The sequence below is a fragment of the Canis lupus genome, chromosome 9 (assembly GCF_048164855.1).
Source record: "Canis lupus baileyi chromosome 9, mCanLup2.hap1, whole genome shotgun sequence".
Lineage (NCBI taxonomy): Eukaryota > Metazoa > Chordata > Mammalia > Carnivora > Canidae > Canis > Canis lupus.
This window is the reverse complement of record NC_132846.1, coordinates 13,784,451-13,810,172: the sequence shown is the minus strand read 5'-3', so window position 1 is coordinate 13,810,172 and position 25,722 is coordinate 13,784,451. Positions and strand designations below refer to the sequence as shown.

The 25,722-nt window shown below is 37.8% G+C and overlaps 1 protein-coding gene and 1 long non-coding RNA gene across 7 annotated transcripts in view; one reads left to right on the top strand and one right to left on the bottom strand.

Moving 5' to 3' along the window:
• The window catches only part of LOC140639363 (uncharacterized), a 40,619-nt gene extending 19,733 nt beyond the window's left edge, over positions 1 to 20,886 (top strand). The window contains exon 3 of the long non-coding RNA XR_012036100.1: positions 20,172 to 20,886. This is a non-coding gene — a long non-coding RNA (uncharacterized lncRNA). The remainder of the gene's footprint in view (positions 1 to 20,171) is intronic.
• NPAS3 (neuronal PAS domain protein 3) overlaps positions 1 to 25,722 on the bottom strand; it is an 839,616-nt gene that overhangs the window by 466,357 nt on the left and 347,537 nt on the right. The gene's annotated exons all lie outside the window — the stretch shown is intronic.

Sequence of the window (25,722 nt, the reverse complement as noted above, 5' to 3'; positions counted from 1 at the left end):
ACTTGTGAATATGGTGAAGTTTCACTCCCATGATCAAGGCAAATACTACAGTAAAGGTGAAGGGATTTTGCAGATGTAAAGAAGGTCCCTAATCAGTTGACTTTGAGGTAGGTGATCAAGGGGGAAATTATCCTAGGTGGGCTTGATATAATCAGGTAAGCCCTTCAAAAGAGGGTTTAGCCTTCACTTACGGAGAGGTTCAAAGTGAGAGGAATTCTTCTGCTGGCCTTGAAAAGCAAACAGCCATGTTGTAAACTGCTTCTGGAGTGTACCACATAGCAGACCCTAGAAGCTAAGAGTGGCTCCCAGCTAGTAGTCAGCAAGAAAAGGGGACTTCAGTCCTACAACTTCAAGGAACTAAATTCTCTCCTCAACCATTGAGCTTGGAAGAGGATCTCAAGCCTCAGATGAGATCGTGGTCCCAGCCAACATTTTGATTTCAGCCAGTGAGACTATCTCAACAGTGGACTCAGTTAACCTGTATTCAGACTCCTGACCCACAGATACCATGGATTAAAATGTACATTGTTTTAAGTTGCTAAGTGTGTGGTAATTTGTTACACAAAAAAACAGAAAACTAAAACAGGAATTAAAATCACAAGAGATACCACTACACAATCAAGAAAAATTAGAACTGGCTCTAATAAAAATTTAAAAATAAACCAACCTGGAACTCTCATAGAGTTGCTGGTGAGAATGTAAATAGTCCAATCCAATTACTTTGGAAAACAATTTTTGCATTTTATTTAAAAATCAAAATCAAATGTGCATTTACCATAACACTCAGAAATTCTGCTACCATGTATCTATTTGAAAGAAGTGAGAACATAATTCCATAGAAGACTTGTACATCAATGTTCATAGCAGCATTATTCAAAATAGCAAAAATTGGAAACAATCCAAATGTCTATCAACTGCTGAATAAATAAATAATACATGGTATACCCATGGAATAAACTACTACTCAGCAATAAAAAACTAACTACATACACATACAATTTGAAATAGACTCAAGAATATTATACTAAGTAAAAGAAGCTAGGCACAAAAGACTACATCTTGTATGATTACCCTTACATGAAATCTTTAGAAAAAGGAAAATATAAAGAAACCAGAAGTGGTTTGGTGTTTGCTTGAGGTTTGGAAGTGGGAGCGTGACTGTAAGTGGGCATGAGTTTCACAATGATGGAAAGTCTTTTAAAATTGAACTGTTAATCATCCCACACCTTTAAGTTTACTAAAAATTATCCAACTTACAGTGGGTGAATGGTACAGTAGGTAAAATGCACTAAAATGAGTTCTTAAAAGTGAAAAAAGGCATTTTCATATCAAAACCATTATGAATAGGAGTGAAATAGTGGAGTGTTTGTACTTGAGACAAAGTGAACTTTCCATACCTCCTTTCCCCAAATTTCCAAATATTTAGATGTCAAACACTGACTCAAAGATAAGTCAACATTTCAACTCTTCCTGATTTATATTCAACATTAAAAATTGATCTTTTAATCTACCTGGTTATAAAATTTTTCTCCCATTTACACTATACTTCTGATACAAAATTTTTCAGGGGAGAATTTTGACATGTGCTCTACCTAAAAAGAGGTAATAACAACAGTCCAATAACATCCCCTTCAAAACTCCTTTACCTATAACTTTGCTGATTCATTTTCAACTGCCTTAATAAAATGTACTTGAAGTCGTGCAGTGTTCATAAATCCATACTAACTAGAAGAGATGCAGTTTAAAGTTTCATGTTACATCCAGAGTAGTATAGTATATGGGTTTCCCAAATCATGATAAATTTTCTTCCTTTTAGGCAAATGAAAATTCTTTGACCTTTTCACAAAAGGAAACAACCAAATCAAAACTGTTGCCAAGAAACTGACCCAAAACATTACTCAGGAAGCAAGTCAAAAGAGAAAATAAAAGCAATAAATTACAATGGCAGCTATTGGGGATATTTTCTATTAAAGTCGCTTTTAATGAGTATGTTAATATTTATTTTCCAATCAACATCTTAACTATTTGGAGGCTTTACTTAAAAATGAAATAAAACTGAGTCCATTCTCTCTCAAGAATTTTTCAATATTAAATGTAATGGACTCCCAGGAAAACAGTCTGGGTTTGAGTTTTGGCTCTGCCACTTAAATTTGTTGGACTGCCTTGGGTAATTCACAATACTGCTCTTAGCCTCTCTTCCCATATTTGTAAAATAAAGTTAATGATAATACTTGACCTACCTACGTCATAAAGTTTACATGAGGACTAAATAAAACAACATAGGTCAAAATGTTTTATAAACCCAAGTAGTATACCGGAGTTAAAAAATCAACTATATAGAAAGAGCAAAAGAAAAATAGGAAAATGTTAAATATCTGTTCTCTAATTCCAGGACAAATGTATAATTTCCTGTCATCGTTTCCTTATGTGAAAACTCCGGCTCCTAATTTAGTGAAATCATTTAAAAAGAAAAGCTAAATGACCAGTGTCAGTGCCATGGAATGCATACCAATGCTCTCCATTCAGTCTTCAAGCAGGACCATAAAGGATCTGGGAATTGGGTGATACTAAGACCACAGGTGACAGCCCAAACGTGTATTTCACTGTTTTGTGTCCATCTGCTTAGTAATTGCAGGAGATAGCATTCTTCTTTCCTTTGTTATCTTTACAGACAGAGAAAATGTCCAAATGGTAGAGAGAGAAACAAAATGCCCATAAGAATATAGCTACAAATTTGGAGGTCATTAGTGAGAAAAGATTTGTTTCTGAGAAAGAAGCTACAGAGTTCAGTAGGCAGTCAGACCAAACCCATGTATGCTTGGCACCTGGGTCTTAGTGAAACAATTTGACTGGCTTGTAAATAGGCACGATGCCATCCAGCCATATGGGTGCACATGGATGCTGCCAAGTGACCATGTAGGAGAATCAGAAGCGTTTGTTGAGGGCAGCAGTCCCAGTGTGGGACATCCAAACAGCTGTCTACCCTGAGATTCATACGCCTGTGGTTAAGGGAACGTGACATGGTTAATCTAGGTTGGATTAATTTTAAAACATAAAAATCAGCCTCCTTGGCCCCAAATGGTCAGTTGGGTACATGGGTGAATCATCTCACGCATACTCTCCTCTCTGAGTTTCCCTTCATCCCTTAAGAATCATGATGTATTTCTATTTAATGGCTTTCCAAGGTGTCTAACTACATTCCATGATACTGATCAAATATTTGAAAAGAAAAATAGTCTTCATAAATCGCAGTAACCTACATTCTTAATCTGAATTTTTGAGAAATATGGCCATATTTATCTTTGTAAAGATAAGTATCGTTATGGAGAGATGCTGGTAAACTTTTTTTAGCCAGGGGGTCAAGCCAAGCAGCTGAACCACGCTAAGAAATTTAGTTGGAAAAGAAATAAAATCAGTTTGGGCATTTTACCACTACAATAATTTTCTGAGTTTCAATTTTGGAGCATCTAGCTTTAATTACTTAAAATTGGGAGGACGGGGTTGTTTCTTCAAAGATTTCTGCAGACCCATCAAAGATTTCATTTACATACTCAGTGCATCAAACATAGGCTAAAATATTTTCAGGAACAAGAGCTGCAAAGATTGGAGAAGTGGTAGGATTTTTTTCCCTGGGTCTCTAAAATCATCTTTGGGAAGAGCATTTCTTTTTGAGGCAGTAGTATTACAGGGCAGAGAAGAGACATAAATATATTGCAAAGCTAGAGAACTGCTTATATTGCACATGCGCACACATATCTAGATATTCCAGAGAGTGCCTCTGTACCTTCCATAAAGATAGTTTATTCATCCAAAATGCAAATGAGATCAACTGTGAAAAATGCCTCTGAAGAGTCAAAAGAGATATAACAAAGTCCAATGACTTTATTCACAGGGAGCCTTTTTGTCCTCTATCAGATTTTTTTCACGCTTAGTTTAATATGTAATTCCAACAAACTTAGGTGTTCAAGCTAAAAGCATATCTGAAGCAGCAAATTAAAAGGGAGATCCAGAAATGCTAATGGCAGAGAAGAGTTATGGCTGACACTAAGGGAAGAATAGGGGGGAGAAGAGGGGGGATAAACAACAGGAAAAAAAATCCTCAAAATGCACTATAATCTGGGCCAATTTGGTATACAGTCAAAGCAGTTCTCATCGTCCAATGGTCCCTGAGGACATCACACCATATTATTTTCATGGTAATGAAATGCATACATAATGATGCTCCTAAGTCATAAAGAAAAGGCTCAATTATCTTCCACACAAAAAAGTCTTTCCAAAATGATTTAAATAAAAAAGAAAAAGTTTGGTGATTAAAGAACAGGCCCTCATTTATCCAAAATAATTTCCTTTAAATTTCAGATAGCTGAAGTTTTCTTGTACATGTACTATATTCATATGTATAAATTATGAACAACTTTATAGCCTTAAAAGTGTCTGGTTACTGATGAGATCTTACCCTGATAAGATGATTCCTGATTTAGAAGCTTGAATTTCAAGAGTTACGATGCAGCACATAAAATGTTATTATAAATTGCAACTCACTGCTACCCTTAGTACTGTCCCAGTTTGAGGGATGTTTTATCTCCTTCATACTAAATCATCTAAATGTAAATAGTTTAAATTTTGGCAACTTTTGTTCTCTCTCCTCCACCTCAAGCTTTAAAATGTATGCCTTCATTAGAATGCTTTCTTCCTCCATGCCAGCAAATAATTAATTATTCTTCATAAATAAGTAAAATATCTCTTTATAGCTAGGTCATTCATTGCTCAATAGAAATATAAATTGCAAGCTTCTCTCTTTGTCCTCACAAACAAATAAATCCAGGAAAAACAGACTCTTTGCATAACCTTTTCCATAAAATTCTACTCCCTGACCCTTCAAATTGAATGTTAAGTGACTATCAATTTATTTGTCTGCTTCAGAGAAGGTCTGTAGAATATGAGATGTCTAATAACGAAAAGTGCATCTATGAAGACAAAAAAGTGGTTCATAGTCTTATTTTTAAGTCTTATTACTTTCAGGTATTTAACATACAGTGAAAGGAATTATCCTTCCAAGTAATTAAATCACAAAATGGAGGAATTTTGAACCTAAATAGAATGTACTAAACTATAATTAGGTCATTAAAATAGCCACCCCTGTGTGCATCTTATATGCCTATCATTATACCTGCTGCTTGACATCATCTCATTTAATCCTTATAACATCTATGTAAAAGTGACTTGCCCAGGGTCACACAGGAGGCATACTAAAATGAATCTGATGATCATTAACTCAGAGAATTAACAAATGATTTTAAAAACCAACAAATTTAAAAGAGTGGGAGTGAAGTTAGCATATCCATGCCGTTTGTATTTATTCAATTAAACATTTATATTGCCAAATACATGCCAAAGTAGTTACAAGGAATGAGACATGATTGCTCACTGTCATCTAACAGCATCACAAGCTAATGTAAAGCTTACTATGTTCCAGGCTTCCTTTTAAGTGTCTGTCTGACTCTTTCACTCTCTCTCTCTCACACACACACACTCTCACACACATTGCCTCATACTAATCTTCAAAACAAGTGTAGGCAAAAGGCTTACTAATATTATTCCCTGTTTAGAACTATCCAATGGCTTCCCAAAATGCTTAGATTAGAATCCATCTCTCACAATGTCCTAGAAGGTCTGTAGGACCATGTCCCTGCCTGCCTGAAACTCTCCATTTTATACACCCAAGCTCCACTGGTTTTCTTTATTCAGATGTCTGTTCCTATAAGATGCCAAGTTACTTCCCATCTTAATTTTGTGTTTACTTCCTCTGGACTGTTTTGTTTACAGACTTGATGTGGCTGGCTGCTTCTGATCACCCAGGTCTCAACCCAATGCCAACCCAGGGCAGCCTTCCTTGGGCACCCAAACAAAAGTAGCACACCTGCCCCTACCAGGTTATCTCTATAACATCATCCTGCTTCATTTCTTTATAGTAATTTACTACTATCCCATGTCGTTAGTGCATTTGCTTGTTGACTGCCTGCTCCCTTTGCCCTACTCCAGAATAAAAGCTTAGTGAACACGTCTTGTCACATAGCACGTGCCAGCAGTATCCATGGCATGTGTCCAATTCTTAAGGCAAATAGCACTCATACATGAGCTATCAGCTTAGGGAGTTTTGAAGGCACTCTTTGAGAGATAAGGAGTATGTAAATAAAGAATAAAATTAATGCCAAGAAGACAGTGGAAAAAATCCTTACATGTTTGGGAACTAAATAACATACTACTAAAAAAGTCTACTGAGTTAATAAAAATCAGAAAAGATATTTTAAAAGGTTTTGAGTGGAATAATGCTGAAAACATTCATACCAAAATTTGTGGGACATAGCTAAAGCAGTACTTAGAGGTAAACATATACCTTTAAATGCAGATGTCAGGAAGCTTGAAAGCTAAAAATAAGAAAAAATCTAGGAAAAGCACAAGTGAGAAGACCCAAAGCAACAAAGGAAGCAAATAAAGTTACCATTATTTTATAAGCATAAATAGAGAAAAATAGGGAAGACTAATAAATGAAAATGTATTTTTAAAGAATAAGATAAACAAGAATATGCAGCTACATATACAGAGCCTACATAAGAAAGTGTAGAAATAAAGAGAAAAGATACACATTATCCAAAAAATTGCCCAGCAATAGTGATGGTCATAAAAGAAGATCTAAAGATGAGAAGAACCTTGTCCACTTTTTTGTAGACCTCTGCTCAGGTAATTTTATCCCAAGCATTTTTCATCATTGTATGATAGTTCAGCATCACTTGTAACAATCAGGATATTTCTTTCCATGAAATTTAAAGTGAACTTTTCATGTCCCATTGAACATTTTTACGTAAATGTTTCATGATGATTAAACTATATAAAATAATATCCATCATGATCTTTTCTAGGGACAAAAGAACTCTAGAGCATTTTGAAAGCATGAAATAACCAAGAACAAACTAGAAAAACCTACTATAATACCAGAGATGGTTTTCTCAAGTGGTTAGAGACACAAAACCAAAATAACTGGCAGGGGAAAAAAAAAGAAAAAGAAAACCAAGTACTAGGGAAGCCTTAATTACACCAACAAAACACTGGGTGGTATCCTTTTGAAATGCACCAATTATTTTGCCTTTATCTCCCACTATTCCTCTTCTGGAATGCTCCCTGTCCGGCCAACAATGGTAACTTGCTGTATTAAGGAGTTCATACACATGGTTTTTGATGCTTCCATTTCTTTTACCCACCTGGTTTTTTCTGCCTGTGTCTACTTGTTTAAATTTTACCCTATAAAAAAACTTCTCCTTATTTTCTAGTTAGAAATGCCTCTTGTTCATGGACTCAGCCTGCTTGTGCCTCTGCTGTGGCATTTACGATACAACAGCGTGTCTTTCCTTGCCTGTTTTCTGAATACTGTATACCACCTTCGGCAAAGGAATGGGCCACTCTGTGTGTCCCTTTGTTTTCTCCACAGCATCTAACCCAGCATCTGGCTTTGTACCAAGCCAGGAGTTTAAGTGACATAATCTTCGAGCCTCCTATATAACATGGGGGCCTAAAAACAATCACAGCTCCTGGTGTTATTTTGAGAATTAAATTGCATCATGTACATCCAATTCTTTACACAGTGTCTAGTGTTATATGGTAAAGCTCTTAATACGACACGCATTCAAGAAATGATGAATGAAATAACATCCTAACTTTGGATAAAGAAAGGTACAGAAGGCTTTCAAATATTTTGATAATTAAATATGCAAAAACTGGCCATTAGCAAGCTATATCCATATTAACATTTTGTCAAATTGCAACAATCCTAAAACACCATCAATTTTTAAATATGTCATCATTTTACTTTCTACTCTCCTGGAAAAAAAAAAAGGAAAAACCATCATACTAAATATATACATCAATTACAAGACTCATTTTCAATTTCAGAGACATTTCAAATTGCGGAAATGCAGCAATTTTCATGCCGAATTCCTCTCTTATTCTCTAACACTCATCAGGCCTTTGCACACACATCCCATCATTCTGGCGATAACAGGCAGCATCCACCACCACCTTGACATTCACACCCACTACCCACATTTCTTTATAGGCTCAGCTTCTCTGTAAAGCTCTGGTCCCTGCATCATCTGTTCTCAACCACTGGACTGAAAATGAACTCTCCACGGTGGTTCCAGGGAACAGGCTTTCCATTGTCTACCGTGCACCCCTCCTCTTCATTTTCTTATCCAGTTCTGTGGCTTTGGAAAGTTTTGAACACCTCTTTGAAAATTGCACTGTTACTGTGTTGTTACTAATGTTAACAGCTTAAATTTTCATATAGTGTTCTATAATTTGTAAAATGTTTTCCCTTATAATAATCCACTTAATTTTTACATACACACAAACACAAACTCTCATGAGGTAAAAATAGGCATATATTTATTCCCATTTCTCAATGAAGAGATGGCAACAAAAGATCTCCTGATTTGCCAAATCTTATAGAGTTGAGGTATAAAGACATCCAGGTATTCTGAGTCCACATACAGAACTCGTTGTTTTCAAGTTCACATCCACCCCTGAACTTGATACCTCGGATTCTCTCCCCTATTCTCTTCAGCATTTATGGTTTCCTTTGCTGACTTCCACTTCCCTTCTGAGCCCTAATTGTTAATGCTCATAATATTTTGCCTCCCTGCTTTTTCCCTTTGCAATCATCATAGTTTCCAGCTTCAAACAGAACCTCTAGAAAAGCCCTGATCTCTAGCTGGCATGGCAGTCCCTCAATTCCCACTCTATCTGGAGATTGCCATTCATGCATACTGTCACCACATTAAATTAATGAAATGTACTCATTCATCAAAAAAAGCAAGTTCAAAAAAAAAAAAAAAACAGAGGAAAGACCATCTTATTTTCTAACCACAGTAAGAGAACAGAAGGCTCCATTCTATTCTTGAATATCTAAGGAAACTCTTGTCTCTTCTTGAGTAAATACTTTAATGGATACCAATATAACTACACTTGTGAGGTGGGAGTCTATAATAAAAAAAAAACTTTTTAAATCTTTGAAAGAGGTAATATTTTGCCATCAAATGAGTTCCTCAAACCCTTCTAGCTGATCAGATGTGCACACCTTACCTAGCCACTATCCAAGTACCAATACTGTCAAAGAGACAGACAAAATATATTTTTAAAGATTTATTTATTTATTTATTTATTTATTTATTTATTTATTTATTTGAGGAGAGAGCATGAGTAGGGGGAGGGGCAGAGGGATAGAGAGAAAAGTGCAAACAGGCTCCCCACTCAGTGCAGAGCCCAATAAGGGGGCTTGATCCCAAGATCCTGAGATCATAACCTGAGCAGAAACTGAGAGTCAGCAGCTTAACCAACTGAGCCACCCAGATGCCCCAGGAGGCAAAATATTTCACCACAGATGCTGGCTGCACACATTCGTTATAACCATCCAGAGAGTAGCAGGTAAATACTATCCCTTTCCTAGCTAACATATCCAACTCAACACCATGCCCAAAAGACTCTGAACTTCAGAACTAAGAAAACATTAACAGTCTGAAGAGTTACAACATGGCTGTGGGAATCATGGAAACTTGACATTTTATAATTTTCTTCAAGACTCTTATACCAAGAATCTGTACTGTTCAAAACCACTATTCCAAATATGATGGTAGCAAACATACACATACAAATATTCAGAAGTTCTCAAAACTCTAGGAAGCATCAAGGAAGGATACCCAAAAAAGCCACATATACTACACTACAAAACTTATAATTGGCATTATCTAGCTGTAGTTCAACACTGTGTTACAGCCATAATTAAATTACTAGCAAAAATCAGGAAATAAGAAACTCTATCATTTCATTAAGGTCTCTATCTCTATGAAATCTTAGAGCATAAAACAAATTCTTAATGACAATACAATCCCTGTAGATGATCAGAAGATTTTCACAGTAATAAAACAGGTTGGCTGGCAAAACATCCCATGTTTGGTTCATCATATGATACTACTTAGGGTACATAATCTTGAAAGGGCAATCCGATAATCACACTAGAAGCAATTTTGTACGATACTAGTGCTGAAAAGTCAATTTAACTTTCCAGCTTTATAAGACTTTGTTATTGCTATTGTTAATTATTTCTCATTTAATGGGAAATTGGCAACAAGGTCCCCAACTGTCATTTTAAATCTGCAGTAATATCATGTGAAGCTTTTCGTCCTTATTCCCAAGTCCTGGATTATCAGAGTTAAATGGCAGATCCGGCGTTACGAAAGCTCAGGGGCAGGCACTGTTACACAAATTGCCAATTCAATTAACAGTGTGCAAATGCTCCACTGGCAGACTGCAGGAAGGACAGCCATTTTGGCAAGTGTCATTCCTAATTTATCAAACTGTCAAACCTTCCACTCAGGTGCCTGCGGTCACTGTCTGCTTCTTAATGCTACGTTGTAAAAGCTGCAGGAACCATTCTTGTAGCTTGACAAGGCACAATACTCAAAACTGATTTTAAAATCAAATGTACAGTTGTCTTAATTATTCTCAGTATAAATGATGTTTTAATTACAAAAACAGAGTGGGAATATTAAATCAGGATTGAATACTAGGTTTACATAGAAAGGAGAGAACTTGTTACCTGCCTGCCTTTAGAAGTAGCAGAATAATTTATACTGGAATAATTTATTAAGCCACAGCTTTTTAAAGTTTTACTAAATAACTGCATAAGCCTTTTGTCTCCCCGATTTATACAGCATCGATTCTTAATGTGAACTGAGTGGTCAACTTTTCTCCCCATGGTTGTTCCTATGCTTTCGAAATGATAGTGAAGAGTGATACAGCCAGTGATGCTTGCAATCCTAAGAGGCCTTTGCCCCCACTTCCTCTCCTCTGATCTTAAGTGCCCACATTTACATAAGTCCTCATATATTAATGCCCCACTGAAACTCGCTAAGGAGCAAAACATACTAAGTATTACCATCTTCCATGCGTTTGTCAGTTTCACAACTATTTACTCAACAAGGCATTTTGCTGACACAAGAGGGGAAAACTTGTTTGGGATTGATCTGAGTCTTTCAGCAAAGATTTCCCTCTGCTACTTGTTTGACATTCTTTATATGGAACAACAAATCACCTTTCCCAATATGGAGGAAAGGAGTTATTTTCATTACGAACTTATTTGTTTCTTCTTTTCTCCGAAAATATCAATGAATACTCTGCAAAACTGGAAGAGGAGGCACCAAGGGTGTGAATGGAATAGGTAGATAAATGAGACACTAGTTCCTAGGTCATTAGGCTGTTTAAAAAGACAGATCCAGGAGAGATCTTCAGGTTAACAGCCTTGGAGAGCCTGCTGCATTATGAAAGCATTCCATCAACAAGTAATTATTAAGCAGCTCTCTGTGCCAGGTGCTATTATAAGCCAGGCAAACACAGATGATTCAGACATGGCCCTTGTCTTTGAGAAGCTAAGTTTTAGTAAAGAGAAGTGATAGTATCCAATAGAAAGTAAGCAACACTCTGATTTGTAGGCAGAGCTTCTAGTTCAAGTTAAGTCAGAAAAACTACTACGATTTTTATCAAATGGGTCATATATATAAATAGGCAGAAAGTACCTTTATGTCCATGGTCAGAACAGAACGCTGCCTGGGGATGTCCTACTCAAAAATATCTCTTGTACAACTTGAAATTTCACCACTACCCAGTCATTCCAGGTTTATGTTTTTCACTTTCACCTATCATAGGAACTTTCAGTTTGGGATTAGATAAACACAGGCGGAGAGCACAGGCCTATGGGAATAAGAATAAAAGGCTAAGTGTTTAGCCAAAGGGCAAAGATAAGAAAGCCATAATGACAAACAGCCTTCTTTAAGGCTATATACATATACACACAGCATACTCATCCACACAGTTATACGATACTGTTAACAGGGACATACTTGCTCCTCGAGAACACAAAAGACAGACTGAATTCCAAGCAAATAACTTGGCAGCATGTTTATAGATTAAAAAAATAAAGCCAACCATTATGGATCCATTACCATGACTGCATCAACTTCAGCAGATGCATTTAACCAGAGGGCAATGATGTTGCTTATGGGAGCCAGAAACATTTCAGACCATCAGATCCCATAGGCATTGTAGTTCATCAAACAGCATCTTGATATTATCACTCCAGTAATTTTCATTATTCTTGGTCATTTAATCAATATACCTTTTGCCAAGTGTCTACCATGACCATGGCACTATATTTAGGAGCCCTATCCAAGCACAAAGTCCTTATGCTCAGAAGTCTTGTATTTTCTACAGCTCAGCAAAGCAGCCCCATCTCTGCCAAGACGAGGCTTCTTTCTCTCTCATAAAACCCAACTGGCTCATTCTCCACTCTCATAGGTTTGTCAGCCACCTATTGAACACCTGCTCCCTCTTACCTGTATAAAACCTATTTTTCAAGGTATACTTATATAATCTTTGATTGTGAGATTGGTAGCCATGCTGAGTTTTACTGGGGTCTTGGACATTTCAGTTATCAGACAGTACTATCAATATACTGACTCATGTATAACATATCCACCTAAAGAAATAATAGAATAATAATAGTAATAGGGATTAATATGAAGGACTTACTATCATTGAGCACCTTCTTTTTGCTTGGCTGTCTTTCAATAGTTTTATACACTGGGTGGCTCATTCAGTTGGGCATCTGGCTCTTGATTTTGGCTCATGATTTTGGCATTGTAGAGTCGAGCCCCCTGTTGGGCTCCATGCTCAGCAGGGAGTCTGCTTGAGGTTCTCTCTGAGAAGCTCTGCCCCTCCCCCACAGTACTCACATGCACACTCTCTCAAATAGACAAATAATCTTTCTAAAAAAGAGTTTTACATGTATTAATTCATCACCATACACATAGAGGTTGGGACAATCATCTCCATTTGACACCTGAGAACCTGAGGCAGAAAACTGCCAAGTCATCTGTTCAAGGTCACCCAGCTAGGAACTGTTGAAGCTAAGAGTCAAACCTAGGTGGTATGGCTTCAAAAACCATGATCTCTTTCTGCTGTGCTATTATACCTATGGATATAAATTATATTAACCCTCAAATTTCCTCAAGGAGAGTATAAAGACCACATTGTTCTACTCTTATTCATAATGAGCCCAAAGAACCTGAATAAAGGCATGCCTCATCCAGGTTGCCTCGGGAGTTGCTAAAAAAGCCAACAAACTCAGAACACTCTACTTCCCATTATTTCCCAGCCCACACCATCTCTTGAGGATACATTCCATCCTGTTTTGAATTCCATCCTATTGGTCAACTCTAGAGTATCTACCAATCTCCACAATCTTGCCTTGAAGTTATTTTGAACTAATTAAGCAGGATGGGCTCTAATCATTGGTTGATATTCCTTGCTATCTATTATTTACTTTTATTCCCCCATGAAGCCTGATGTCTAGTAGGAAGTCTTTTATACTAAAATTTAATTACCTCTTCCACCCTAGGGGAGGTGTGCAAAACCCTGATAACAAAATAAATACACGAAGGTTAAAGAAATTCATCTTAGTGTGGTGCTTCGCATCACTCTGAGAGGTGACATTCTCTGCAGTTTGCAGGGACAAGGAAAACATTTGGCATGGAGGCACCAGCTGGAGAAGCTAGAGGACATTCTAGCCTTTCTTGATTCAATCTTCCACGCTGTGGTCTCCTTATCCTATTGGAAGTTTGTTTCCGACCACCTATCTCACCACTGATCAACCAATTAACAAAACACTAATCAATCAACAAAGAATATGCTTTGTTTTCCAAGAAGAAATGAGATTAGTTTCCCCAATTATATATGGAAATCAGTCTCACTAGATGACATCTGCCTTATGCATGTATTCAACGTGTAGTCTACATGTTTCCCTCCATCATGTGAAGTGCCTCGGGTGACACGGATGTAGACATCACAGTTTCTGTTCTCACCTAGCTTGCCATTTGTCTGGGGAGCCAAATCCTATCTGCATCCACATTCTCCTTTTTGCCTTCAATGGCATTTTCTCTGAGGAGATACTCTTACTTGAACGAGCAAGGACTGCCCAGCTAGTCTGTATTTGTCTCTTTGATATCCTGTTACCAAAGCAGTCTTCCTAACAACAACCCTGACCCCTATCCCAGAGGAAAACTTCTAAATTTCCTCACTGATCATTGAAGTGTACCCTATCTAGGTAGTCATTCCAAGTCAAAATGCCCAGGTGTATGTCTGACTCTTTCCTTACGCATGCCATGCTCCAGCCATATTGGACAGCTCTCCTACCCAAGCACACAGTTGGCCTTTTTTCCTCCCCAAATGCTATTCACACTGCTCCCTTTCCCAAAGTGCTCTTCTGCCCCTCAACATTCTACCCTTCTTTTAATGGCTGCTGCAACCCCACCTCCTCTGCAAAGTCCTTCTTGACTGATAAGCCAAAGTTGGAAGCAATCTCTCTTTTCCTTAAACTCCATCACGCTCTAGTTCTACTTCGCATGAGGCATTGGTCATGTTCTGGTTTTGATTCATTGTCAGGAAACATTCACTAAATGCCTATGATGAGGTATGCACTCAAGATACAAAAATGAAAAAAACATTCACAGAAGGTTCCTAATTTACCAGGAGAAGCAGACATGTATACATGTATACAACTAACAAGTAAATGTGACAAATGCTCTATGTGGTTTCTCAACCTTGGCACTATTGACATTTTGGGATAATTCCCTGTTGTGTATGTGTGTGGAGGAGGGCTGGGGGGTAGTGGGGATCCTGTGTATAATAGGATGTTTAACAGCATCCCTGGCCTCTACCTATTAGCCAGCTGTGACAACCCAAAATGCCTTCAGACGTTGCTATATGTCTCTTGGGGGCCAAACTGCTTCTAGCTGAAAACGACTATATTACAGGGTTTTACACTGTGTGCTGGAGATGCACAGGAAGGCAGGCCTGGGAGAGGTATGCTTTGCAAGGAGGTAACACAGCTGGATGCTGAGAGGTGAACCCCATCTGAGCATGAGGGTGGTACGGGGCATATGCAGGCCTTAGTCAAGGCATGGAAATGAGACACTGAATGATATTCCCAGGGATCTCAGAGTGGAGGCTGCATATTAATGATATAGAACAGAAAAGAGGCAGGGCTTCATCTTATAATGCATTCCCTCTGTACTATCTGATCTGTATGGCTGTACCGCTCGAAAGAACTCGGAAATTGATGAGGCTTATTTTCTTTTATTTTCCACGTGAAGCACCAAGTTAAAGAGGGAAGCATGAAGCCGACATAGGGTTGAATTCCTCCACTTTGTACACTCTGGGTCAGCAGGTTCTTACTCCTATGGAGCCTCAGCGTGTGACAATACTGCCTTCATTTTAAGGCTAAATAGTATTCCCTTGTATATACATACCGCATTTTGTTGCTCCATTCATCTGTCAACAGACACGTGGGGGGGCTTTCACCTTTTGGCTATTGTGAATAATGCTCCTGTGAACATGAGTGTATAAATATCTCTTTGAGACCCTGCTTTCAATTCTTTCATTTATATACTCAGAAGTGGTATTGCTGGCTCATATGCTAAGACCTATTACTCCTGAATATTTCAAAATGTGTGACTGAAGAGTGAGGGTATTCTGTTGTGTAAGTTTTTTTCTTTTATTGGTTAAAGTTGCAAATTACACTACGTGTTAGCTGGCACCCCGAATATGCATTCTAGCCCTTCCATTCGCTGGTGATATGACTTTAAAAAAGCTGTTTAGCCTTGTTAAATCTATGAAATGGGAGAATAAGGGTGCCTACCTTATAGAGACAGATGTGTTCTAAGCAAGTAGCACAGCAAAAGCACTCAACACAGGGCCTACCTAAGAGAGGGTGCATGTTCTCAGAACATGGAAGCTGCTGTGATGAGCTAGTTCTGCCATAGGGCAAACTGGTGTTGTTTTATCATTATAGCACCAAATAGGCATTTACTATGCTCCTCACTCATCATTTTTAGATCTTGTTAAAAGGGAAAGCTAGGGTCTTTAGTATCATTTTTTTCCCCCAATATAACTTTGTTGTGCTTAAATCCTCCAGCAAGAGGAACATCATCCTCTTTCCCCTACCCTTTACTCCTCAATAGTAGCTGAAATCCAGTCAAACTTGAAGGAGGATGCTTTTACAGAATTTTAGAAAGAACTTTAGAAGGAAGCGATCTGATCGAACTTCCTTGTCTACTTATTTCCTCGACTTTGCTTGAATAACCACATCACAGCTCAGTCCTTTCCTGTTCTGAGGTCTTGCTATGACGGCTCTTTCTCAGACTAAGTCAATACCTCCCCTCCTGGCTCACTCCTGTGGGGACTGAGGAGGGGACTCTGGTTTTAGATTAGAGAGCAAGCAATTGACCTCTAACATCCCTTCCAGCTCTCAGAGTACACGACATGCTTTCTTTCTGCTAAAGCATGCACAAGAGAGCCCGCAACTTTTTTCTAGTGATAGTTCAAGATTAGATGTGTCTCTCTTCATGACATTTAACAGCCCAGATGAGAAACAATGCAACAAGGGCTTGTCTGATGTGAAATGGATTGAATTTACTTTATTAGTTAACACTGCAGCTATATAGCTGTGCAAAGTAATCGAAATTCCCATTTCCAAATGGGAAATTCTTCAGGACTTAAAAGTAGTATCACAAGAGTTGTCATATGAGTTCATGATTCTGCAGGGCTGGAGCCTCTCTGAGTCTGCAGGATGCCACAAAACCACGCTAGCCCTTATGTGATCTGCTTTGCACAAACTCGGGTAACACTAGAGATAGAAATCCATCTACTATAGATCAATACATTTTCCACTTGCAGGGTGATATATATTTTAGAATTGAACTCAATATATAAACCTGTGCATGAAAAAAAATCTATTGACTTCATTCATTTCAAACCTCTTATGCAAACTTTGAATTGCTGAGCTAAGATGGGAGGCACAATTTTGCAATTAAAGTAACATATATTAGCAGAAATGCTCAGTGAGCTCCTTTCTTGTAGATGATTCTGGGAATCACTAATTCTACTTAAAAGACTAGAGAAAAATTTAAGCTTTAATGTATAAAAGACCATTTCTCACATGAATGTGCTCTTCAAAACTACAAAATAAAGTCACAATTTTAACTTATCTATGATACCGGTGATCCACATTGAGGTTATTAAGTGAATAAACCAAGGACTATCAGCAACTGGGATCTTTAGCCAGGTCTGTCTGGCACCAAAACAGCTCTAGGTCATAACCGGGGATCTTGAATCTGATAAATCCCATGTACAACTTTCACTTCCAGAATTCTCAACAAGATTCAAAGTGCAAGTCTCTCTGGTTACTCTCTGGTTACAAGATTCAAAGTGCAAGTCTCTCTGGTTACTCTCACTGTCCCCACCCCACCTCACCTGTCACTGGCTTTTCCCAGTAACATGTATTCTACTATATATAAACTCCATCCTCAAACTTCTCTTGGAATATATATCTTACTACTTGCTCTAACTGAAGCCTGGCTCTTCCAGGCTCCCCTGCAAAACTCTGCTTTCCTTAAAATTTTTGTCAAAGGAAGCTACTTATCTCTCTTGCTACTCCCTTCCCAACAACAGCAACAACACACATACACACACACAAACAAGTGCATGTACACAACTGCTTAGAAATAAAGGTAGCTTAGCATTCCACCACTGTCAGACCATAATTCCTCTGTTTTCATGCAAAAATTCCTCACTTAAAACATACAAGCCTAATTTTATTTTTACTGTCTCACCTACTCACCATCTAACATTCCCCACAACTTGTCAATGACTCCATCCTCAACTTTGGTACATAGACAATGCAATCAGGACCTACATAATTCTCAAGAACTAGTTCATATCGGGGGATCCCTGGGTGGCTTGGCAGTTTAGTGCCTGCCTTCAGCCCAGGGTATGATCCTGGAGTCCCAGAACCAAGTCCCGCATCAGGCTCCCTGCATGGAGCCTACTTCTCCTCTGCCTGTGTCTCTGCCTCTCTCTCTCTCTCTCTCATGAATAAATAAATCAAATCTTAAAAAAAAAAGCTATTTCATATCAACTCTTGGAATAAAATTGTAACTAGTAAACAAAGATTCTTCATGTATATTTTCATATTTCTTAAATTGACTTAATTCTCATAAATTCCGGGTGGGTAATTGGTTCTTGGCTCCTCAAGAAAAGCCACCAACGTGCTCTTTTATAGCTTTCCTATTCCTTTCCTGTCTGCCAATAATTCCAATTTTTTCCTCCATGAAGTATCCCAATTTTAACCTACTATGCACTCTTATATCTCTCCATATCCTTTTATTTTTATTTTTTTAAGATTATTTTTAAAAATATTTTATTATTCATTCACAAGAGACACACAGAGAGAGGCAGAGACACGGGCAGAGGGAGAAGCAGGCTCCATGCCGGGAGCCCGACGTGGGACTCGATCCCAGGACTCCAGGACTACGCCCTGGGCCAAAGGCAGGCGCTAAACCACTGACCCACCCAGGGATCCCCTCCATATCCCTTTAGTATTTACATATGTTTTTTGTCATGTTATCATACCATTTTACACTGTCGATTTGTTATTTAGCCCTTTCACTAAGTATTGTTCTCTGCTAACAGGTTATCAAGCTGATAAAGGCATGGATTGTGGTTTCTATTTTTAATTAGTCTTCAACAAATATTTACCAACAAAAGCCATATGATTAAAATTAATGCACTGAGATTTTTGTTGTTTTTAAGAAGGCCTCCTTTTGCCACAAATTCTTGAGTTTATGAGCAAACCAGGACAAATTTTGCTAAAAATTAAACAGTAAAGTTTCCTTGTCATTTAAATTGTGTTAGCACTGGAGGTCCAGGTATTACAAGAATCCAATATGTTTTGTATCCTGTTGGAGACTTAACTATTCACTATGTATATAAATAATTTTCTATACATGGATGCCATTCTATCACCCAATCAGAGTATGTTTTGTACATGCATTCAGGAGCCAGTAGAAAGGGCTGATTTTAAATAAAAACCAGCACTACTGGGGACGCCTGGGTGGCTCAGTGGTGGAGCATCTGCCGTTGGCTCAGGGTGTGATCCTGTGGTCCCAGGATCCCAGTTCCGCATCAGGCTCCCTGCATGGAGTCTGCTTCTCCCTCTGCCTCTGTCTTTACCTCTCTCTCTTTCTGTATCTCTCATGAATAAAAAATCTTTAAAAAAAACAGCACTACTACCATATATAGGTTCTTACTATGTATCCAATACTTCATATATCTTACCTCTGACTCATCATTTCTTAGAGGAGATAATTAATGGTCAAAGAGTTCAGGTAAGCTGCTCAAGATCACATACTGAGTAAAAATAAATGGGAGCTAATATTTTAACTCTGCTCTGTGTGATTCAAAAAACGTATTTCCACTCTGCCAAAGTAACAGTAATAATTAGAAAATTTTGGAAATCTGTTATTTAAAACCATGGTTTAATATCAATATGGACATACTGTTTATTTGATTTTCACTGACTTTACATTGCACGTTTGGACATGTTATTTGAATTTACCTAAGATTTTATCTATTGTCACCTAGGAATCTATAGTCAGACATTTATTTATAAAGTGGCTTACTAGGTTCAGTAAAAAAAAAAATGCCATATGTAATATTTTGAAACCCAAGGGGAACAAAAAAAAGCAGGCAACAGTCAAATAACATAAATCAACAACAAGAAAAATGCAGTACTTCAGGCTATATATATTGGAAACACTGCTTCTGCTGACTTAGAGTAGAGTTCAACAAATTATCGGTAATGTTTGAAAGGTAAAGGAGAAACAATGCTAAAAAAATTGCAAATATGACCTAAAGGAACACTTAAATAGAAGTCTCATACTACAATTATAGAGACTCCTATTTTCCAAAACCAAAAGAGGGCATGACTCCCTGGCATGATATCTTTAGTAACCATTTAGTACTTACTCAAGGAATAATCCCCAAAGTGTAACATGGTGAAGTGATTCAAGTGGAAAGTTCTGATAACTAAAAGTAAGTAATGACAGGGATCACAACGAGTAATTAACATTGCCCCCTTAGCTATAAATACCCACTGAAGTTACAGCAACTGATGGCATGCATATACGCTGAATTTTTCTTGTAACACTATTGTCATTCTATATTCACAGGACCTTATAGATGAGAGCACCTTATAGCAAGGACTTCTGTACTTCAGTAACTAACACTGCCTGGATGAGCAACGGGACAGACATTTCATTTACAAATTCCACCATTGGGAATTGTGCTACAGCGAGGTGCACTGGCAGATGGTATCTAAATACTTATTCTGACTGGTTTTGCTCTTAGAGGATCGCTTTAGATGGCACTGTGATTCAATAAACCACTGGGATACAGCATTAACTCTCAGTGTGTTAGAACTTGAATATCCATTCATATTACAATCAGGGGATTCAAATGATAGATTGTTTCTGGATCAGAGTTTCTCCAGTCAAGAATATTTTTATCTGATGAGAATGACTATTTTGACTTTGAGATATAAAACCCATAGAGATACTAATTCAAATACATTTAATCTGATCTCCATGCATTCCGACACTTCACTGCTACATCCTAGCTATTCTTTATAGGGAAAAACTTATTGTACTGCCAAAAACACCCCCTGCCATCTCGAATGACAAGAGCATTCATGCATTTTCATGAGCTCATTTCAGGACAGGAAAGCAAGTTCCACAATTCCCAATAAACACATTAAGATACTAAAATGTTCTAAATGCATGCTGTAATTAAAGGACCAACCACCACAATCCTATATATAATGACCAATAATAGGAAATAATAAACTCAAATGTCTAGGAGTTAATAAAATTGTGAATGGATTCTCCTATCCCCCAAAAGTTGTGTGTATATGTGTCTAAGATTTTTGTTTTCCATTTGATTGCGTTTCACTTGTCCTCTCCACATCTAACATACTAATTATCCCCCAAACACTCAAGTACAGAATTTTGCTTCAAAGGTTGGAAGATGAATAATCATAACATAAGAAAAATGTTCCAGTCAACCTGTTTCATAATGTGTAATACTTATCAAAAATAATACTAAAGATATGATCAGGTAATCTAAAAGTACAATGATATTTCTATGGTCAAGATCTGTAACCAGTAAAAATGCCAACTCCACGTTAATCCAGTGGAGTTTTAATCCAAATAGTAATTGGAATGCAGCAGTTTAGAAAAAACAAAATATATCACTTGGTTTTTCTAAGCCTACAGGTGTCATTATCTAGCTGAATGTTTCATACACACATATACATACACACACACACAATTGGGATTTTTATCAACCAAGCTGTAAGGAAGTGTGAAGAAAACTGCAAGTCTCATTACAGATGCAACCTGGGGGAAGAACATCTAGAAACCCATCTATGGGCATCTAGAGAGAACTAAGAAAAAGGACCAAGGCTAAACATACAAAATAGAAATGGGAAATAAAAATAATTGCCTAAATTAATAATAAATAATAACTACAGCACTTTTCTTAGAACTGTTCTTTTCTGAAAAGGACTTTGGCTGATTTGTTAACAGCTCAATACTCACCCATAATATCACCCATGATGAAATGCGACCACAGTTCTGACTGCTGTATTTCGACATACCAAATGCATTAGTGGTGCTCTAAGGCAGTCTCTACCTCTAAACCATTCAAAATGAAGTCCCTAGAGCATAATCTTCCTTGTGTTATAGCCCAACCAAATTGCGCAATCTTTCCTAAGACACATCATGCCCTTTTACCCCTCGATGTTTTGGGATGTGTATCCTTCTTTTACCTTTTCCCTGATGAACTCCTATTCATCCTCCAGGATCCACCTCAGATGTTACCTTGTTTGTGAAGTCTTCCCTGTCTCTCTCAGATCAAGTCACACCCTTAGCACTTACCCATGGGTATTAAGAATCATTTGTGTGTCTCCACCACCAGGTTCAATTCCTGGAAAGCAGATATTGATTTTCATTCTTTTTAACGTTCAAATCTGTTATGGCTCTATAATAATTGCTGTAAGAGTCAGATGGAGGGAATGGATGCACACATGCATGAATAAAAAGGCCCTTGTATTTTAATCCGCATCCTGGTATTTTGACTTTGATGTTATAATAAGATTTGCTGCTGAACTGTATCTATCAGATGTATGAACTGAATCAGATGATACAAACTTGGTAGTATTAAAAAGATCTATTGCTTCATGGCATCTAGATTCCAATCTGAAGTTGTAGGCAATGTAGATTCAGGGTTGTACCTGGTGTGTACCTAGTACTGGTGCTTTACAAAGAGAAATCATACTTATGACCACTAATATACCAGACTGAACTTCCACATAAAATGTATTCTTTTAATACTTTTTACAAATTTTAATTTATTGATTTGAGAGAGAGAGAGAGAGAGCACAAGTGAGGAGAGTAGCAGATGGGGAAGCAGAGGGACTGAGCAGACTCTGCACTAAGTGCAAAGCCTTACAAGGGGCTCAATCCCAGGATGCTGAGATCATGACCTGAGCCAAAACCCAGTCAACACTTAACCAACTGAGCCTTGGAGGTGCTTCCATAAAATGTGTTCTTTTATAAATAAAGTTTATGAATAGAAACCATAATCAACACACAAACTGAGATGTACATGCTTACTACACTATCTATATGATTTTTAGTAGGTACATGATTTGTATTTCTGATTTTTTCCTTTTTTTCTACCATTATTTCAAAATACCAAGAGCATCTTGTCAAAGAATACCTAAAATAGGGCAATGATAAAAATCCAAAAAGTATACTCAAATGTATTAAGAGAACTCAACAAATACATTCTGAGATAGCCCTTACAGCTCAGTAAATTCATCTGTCTCTTGTAGGAAAGAAAGCAAGTGCATCTCAGAGATCCTAAGTCAGTTTTGTGTTAGTGTTCTGCAAAATCATATGCTAGATGATGTAAACCTAAATCGACCCAGCCCTCATCACGGAGTTCAAAACGTGATTTAATTGATTTGTAGACTAGAATTTAATGAAAAAGACAAAGTGCATAGTGATCCTAAGGACACAAGCAGAAGCCCGTAAGAAAGTAGGACAAGATACCTATCCTTTCTTACACCCTGGTGGCTCTCTTTGAAGCATTTCTTTGTAGACTGTACATTTCATTCTACTGAATTTCAGTCAACTCCATGGTAGACAACACCATCCGTCTTATTTCATCTTTTTAACAAGGACTTGATGAGGTGACACAGGACTGATTCTTAAAAACACATTACCTGCTATGTGAGGCATTGTGTGACAGGAAGAACTATCTCAGTGACAGGCACCTGACAGCAGATTTGTTGATTTCATGGTCACTTCATTTAAAGTAACAACAGGGTGAAATATGCCATCTGATAATCTGTTTGAATGTTGACTGTGAAAAGCACGGAACATGTCTGCCAGCTCCCACGACTACAGAATCTGTTCTTCAATGTGTGAGGGTCTGTCTTCCTCTTTACTCATTTTTTTATCAATTCTCCACCCCCATCCCCTCTTTCTTCACAGGAAATCCCCCAGTAATTTTCTGGAAATACATGATGCAGGGAAATTTGGTGCCAAGGATAAACAGCTCTCCTTCAAGCCACACTTTTTAAGATGCTATGCATTATACAGTTTGAAGCTGATAGCTGAGAGAGAGAGAGAGAGACCGGGTCCACTTTTTCAGACATCCACAGGCTACCCTCTAAAAAAGTCAGTGAACATCTCTAAATTCCAATTAGGGGTGAGATGTGCACATATGGATATTGCCCCCTTTATTCTCTACATGTGAGCTTGAGAAAATAAGTTCAAGCACCCAAAGGACACATTTCCATATATTTATGACTACATTTCTTTCTTTATTCTTATAGTAGTAAAAACAAAACAAACGGGATCATACCAATGAATCTGAAGGCAATGACTCTCCATGTACTACCTATCCATCACATTCCAGCTGCAGATGTGGGTGCTAAAGACAACCTCCCTCTAGGGCAAGGGATTCTTGTAAAGGAAATAAGACAGTTTCTCCCAGCTCCATAGTTAGCTGAGCAGTAGCTTTTTAACATGCCAGAGGAAGGCAGACTCATAGAAAATAATCATCACCATGTTGATCATAGTAATTGGTTCTTATAAAGCATCTTGCAGTCCATTTTAAAAAATAAGCAATAAGTAAGAATCTTCTTAAGGAAATCAGTGGTTAGACTTGCAAGAAGAGACACTCCTTTAAAGTGGAACACACAGAGAAAAATCATACTCTAGGTACAGCCCGCCTATTTGAAGAAAAGGGTTAATTTCAGGCTGCTCAACAAAAATACTGCAACCTTCTTAGGTATTTAGAAATTACCTATACCAACTGTCTCTTATCCTAATTGCTTGGAATCACACACTTACCACACCTCAGCAGAGCTGCACAGCACACATGCAAGAGTCTCTTGGACATCAACATGCTTGTGGCTTTTTAAACAGCATTAAATATGAACCAGAAACAGCCCAGTTAAAATTTACACTTTCTTTGAAAGATTTTTTGACATATTCAATGCTTGTGAAAGCTGAGGGGCTGACGGCCCTAGTCAAATACAGTTGAGTGAGCAGACTGCAAGACTCCCCACCCTCCACCTCCAGGGCAGGTGAACCGTGACATGGAGGGACAAACCTCTCCTGCCTCTCTGTTCCTTTTTCAGAAAATATAAAAAAGAGAAAGGGGAAAAAAAAACTTCCTTCAAACTATTGTTTGATGATTTCTTTGTTTAAATAAACATCTCAATACAAGTAGGCTCCAGTTGCTATTGGCTACTCCATGGCTTAATCTAAATCTCTTCTAGTGGAGTCAGTTAATTTCCCACCAAACGTCTCCCCAGTGTGATAGCTGGCTCATCGAAGTTTGTTGTTTTTTTTTTTCCCCCTTTCAGTATGTTTTCCTTTATAATCTTTAATGATCCATCTAAAAAACCACTTTACAGTTAGTAGTGTTTACCAAGGACGTGAAGAAAAATGCCAGCTATCCATAGATGAACACTTTGTCAGAATGTTAACCTGAAGAGTATAACTCAAGTACTTTTCATACATCTATTTGGTGCATCTATTTCTCAACTCTTTCAAAAATGGTTTCACCTAAAACTTCCCCATATGTTGTGGTAAATACTTATTTGTGGTTATTGTGGTTATTTTGATGAAGTGCCAACAGATGAAAAAGATCGGCTGGGGAAAGTAGTGAAGGAGCATCGCTCTAAACCAAAAATAACAAATGCTCAAGTGCCACTAAGACGTTGTGGATCCCTGCAGGTTTAGACACACATAATTTAAAATAATTATATAACAATCCCTATTGGAAAGGCTGGCTATCTTTAGCAGCTTTCCAAACTTCATCACACTCTTCAGAACTGAATACCTGTGAAGCTTCCTGATATTTGGCATTTGGTGTAAACTATTGTGTGAACCGAAGCTTCCTCACTTCCATTTTCTGCCATCTGGAGGAGACTGAAAATGAAATAAAGACCCCAAAATGTCTGGTTTTGTCTCTGGGGGTGGGGCGCACCCAAGGTATTAAGTTATTCAAACAGCAGTAATGTATGATATTGTACATTCTCACTGTCACAGCCTTTGTTGAAAAGGATTTCCCTGACCTTTCCTGTAACCAGCAAACAAATAAGCCCTCTCTCTCAGTGGGAGAGAGGCACTGGTCCATTAGATC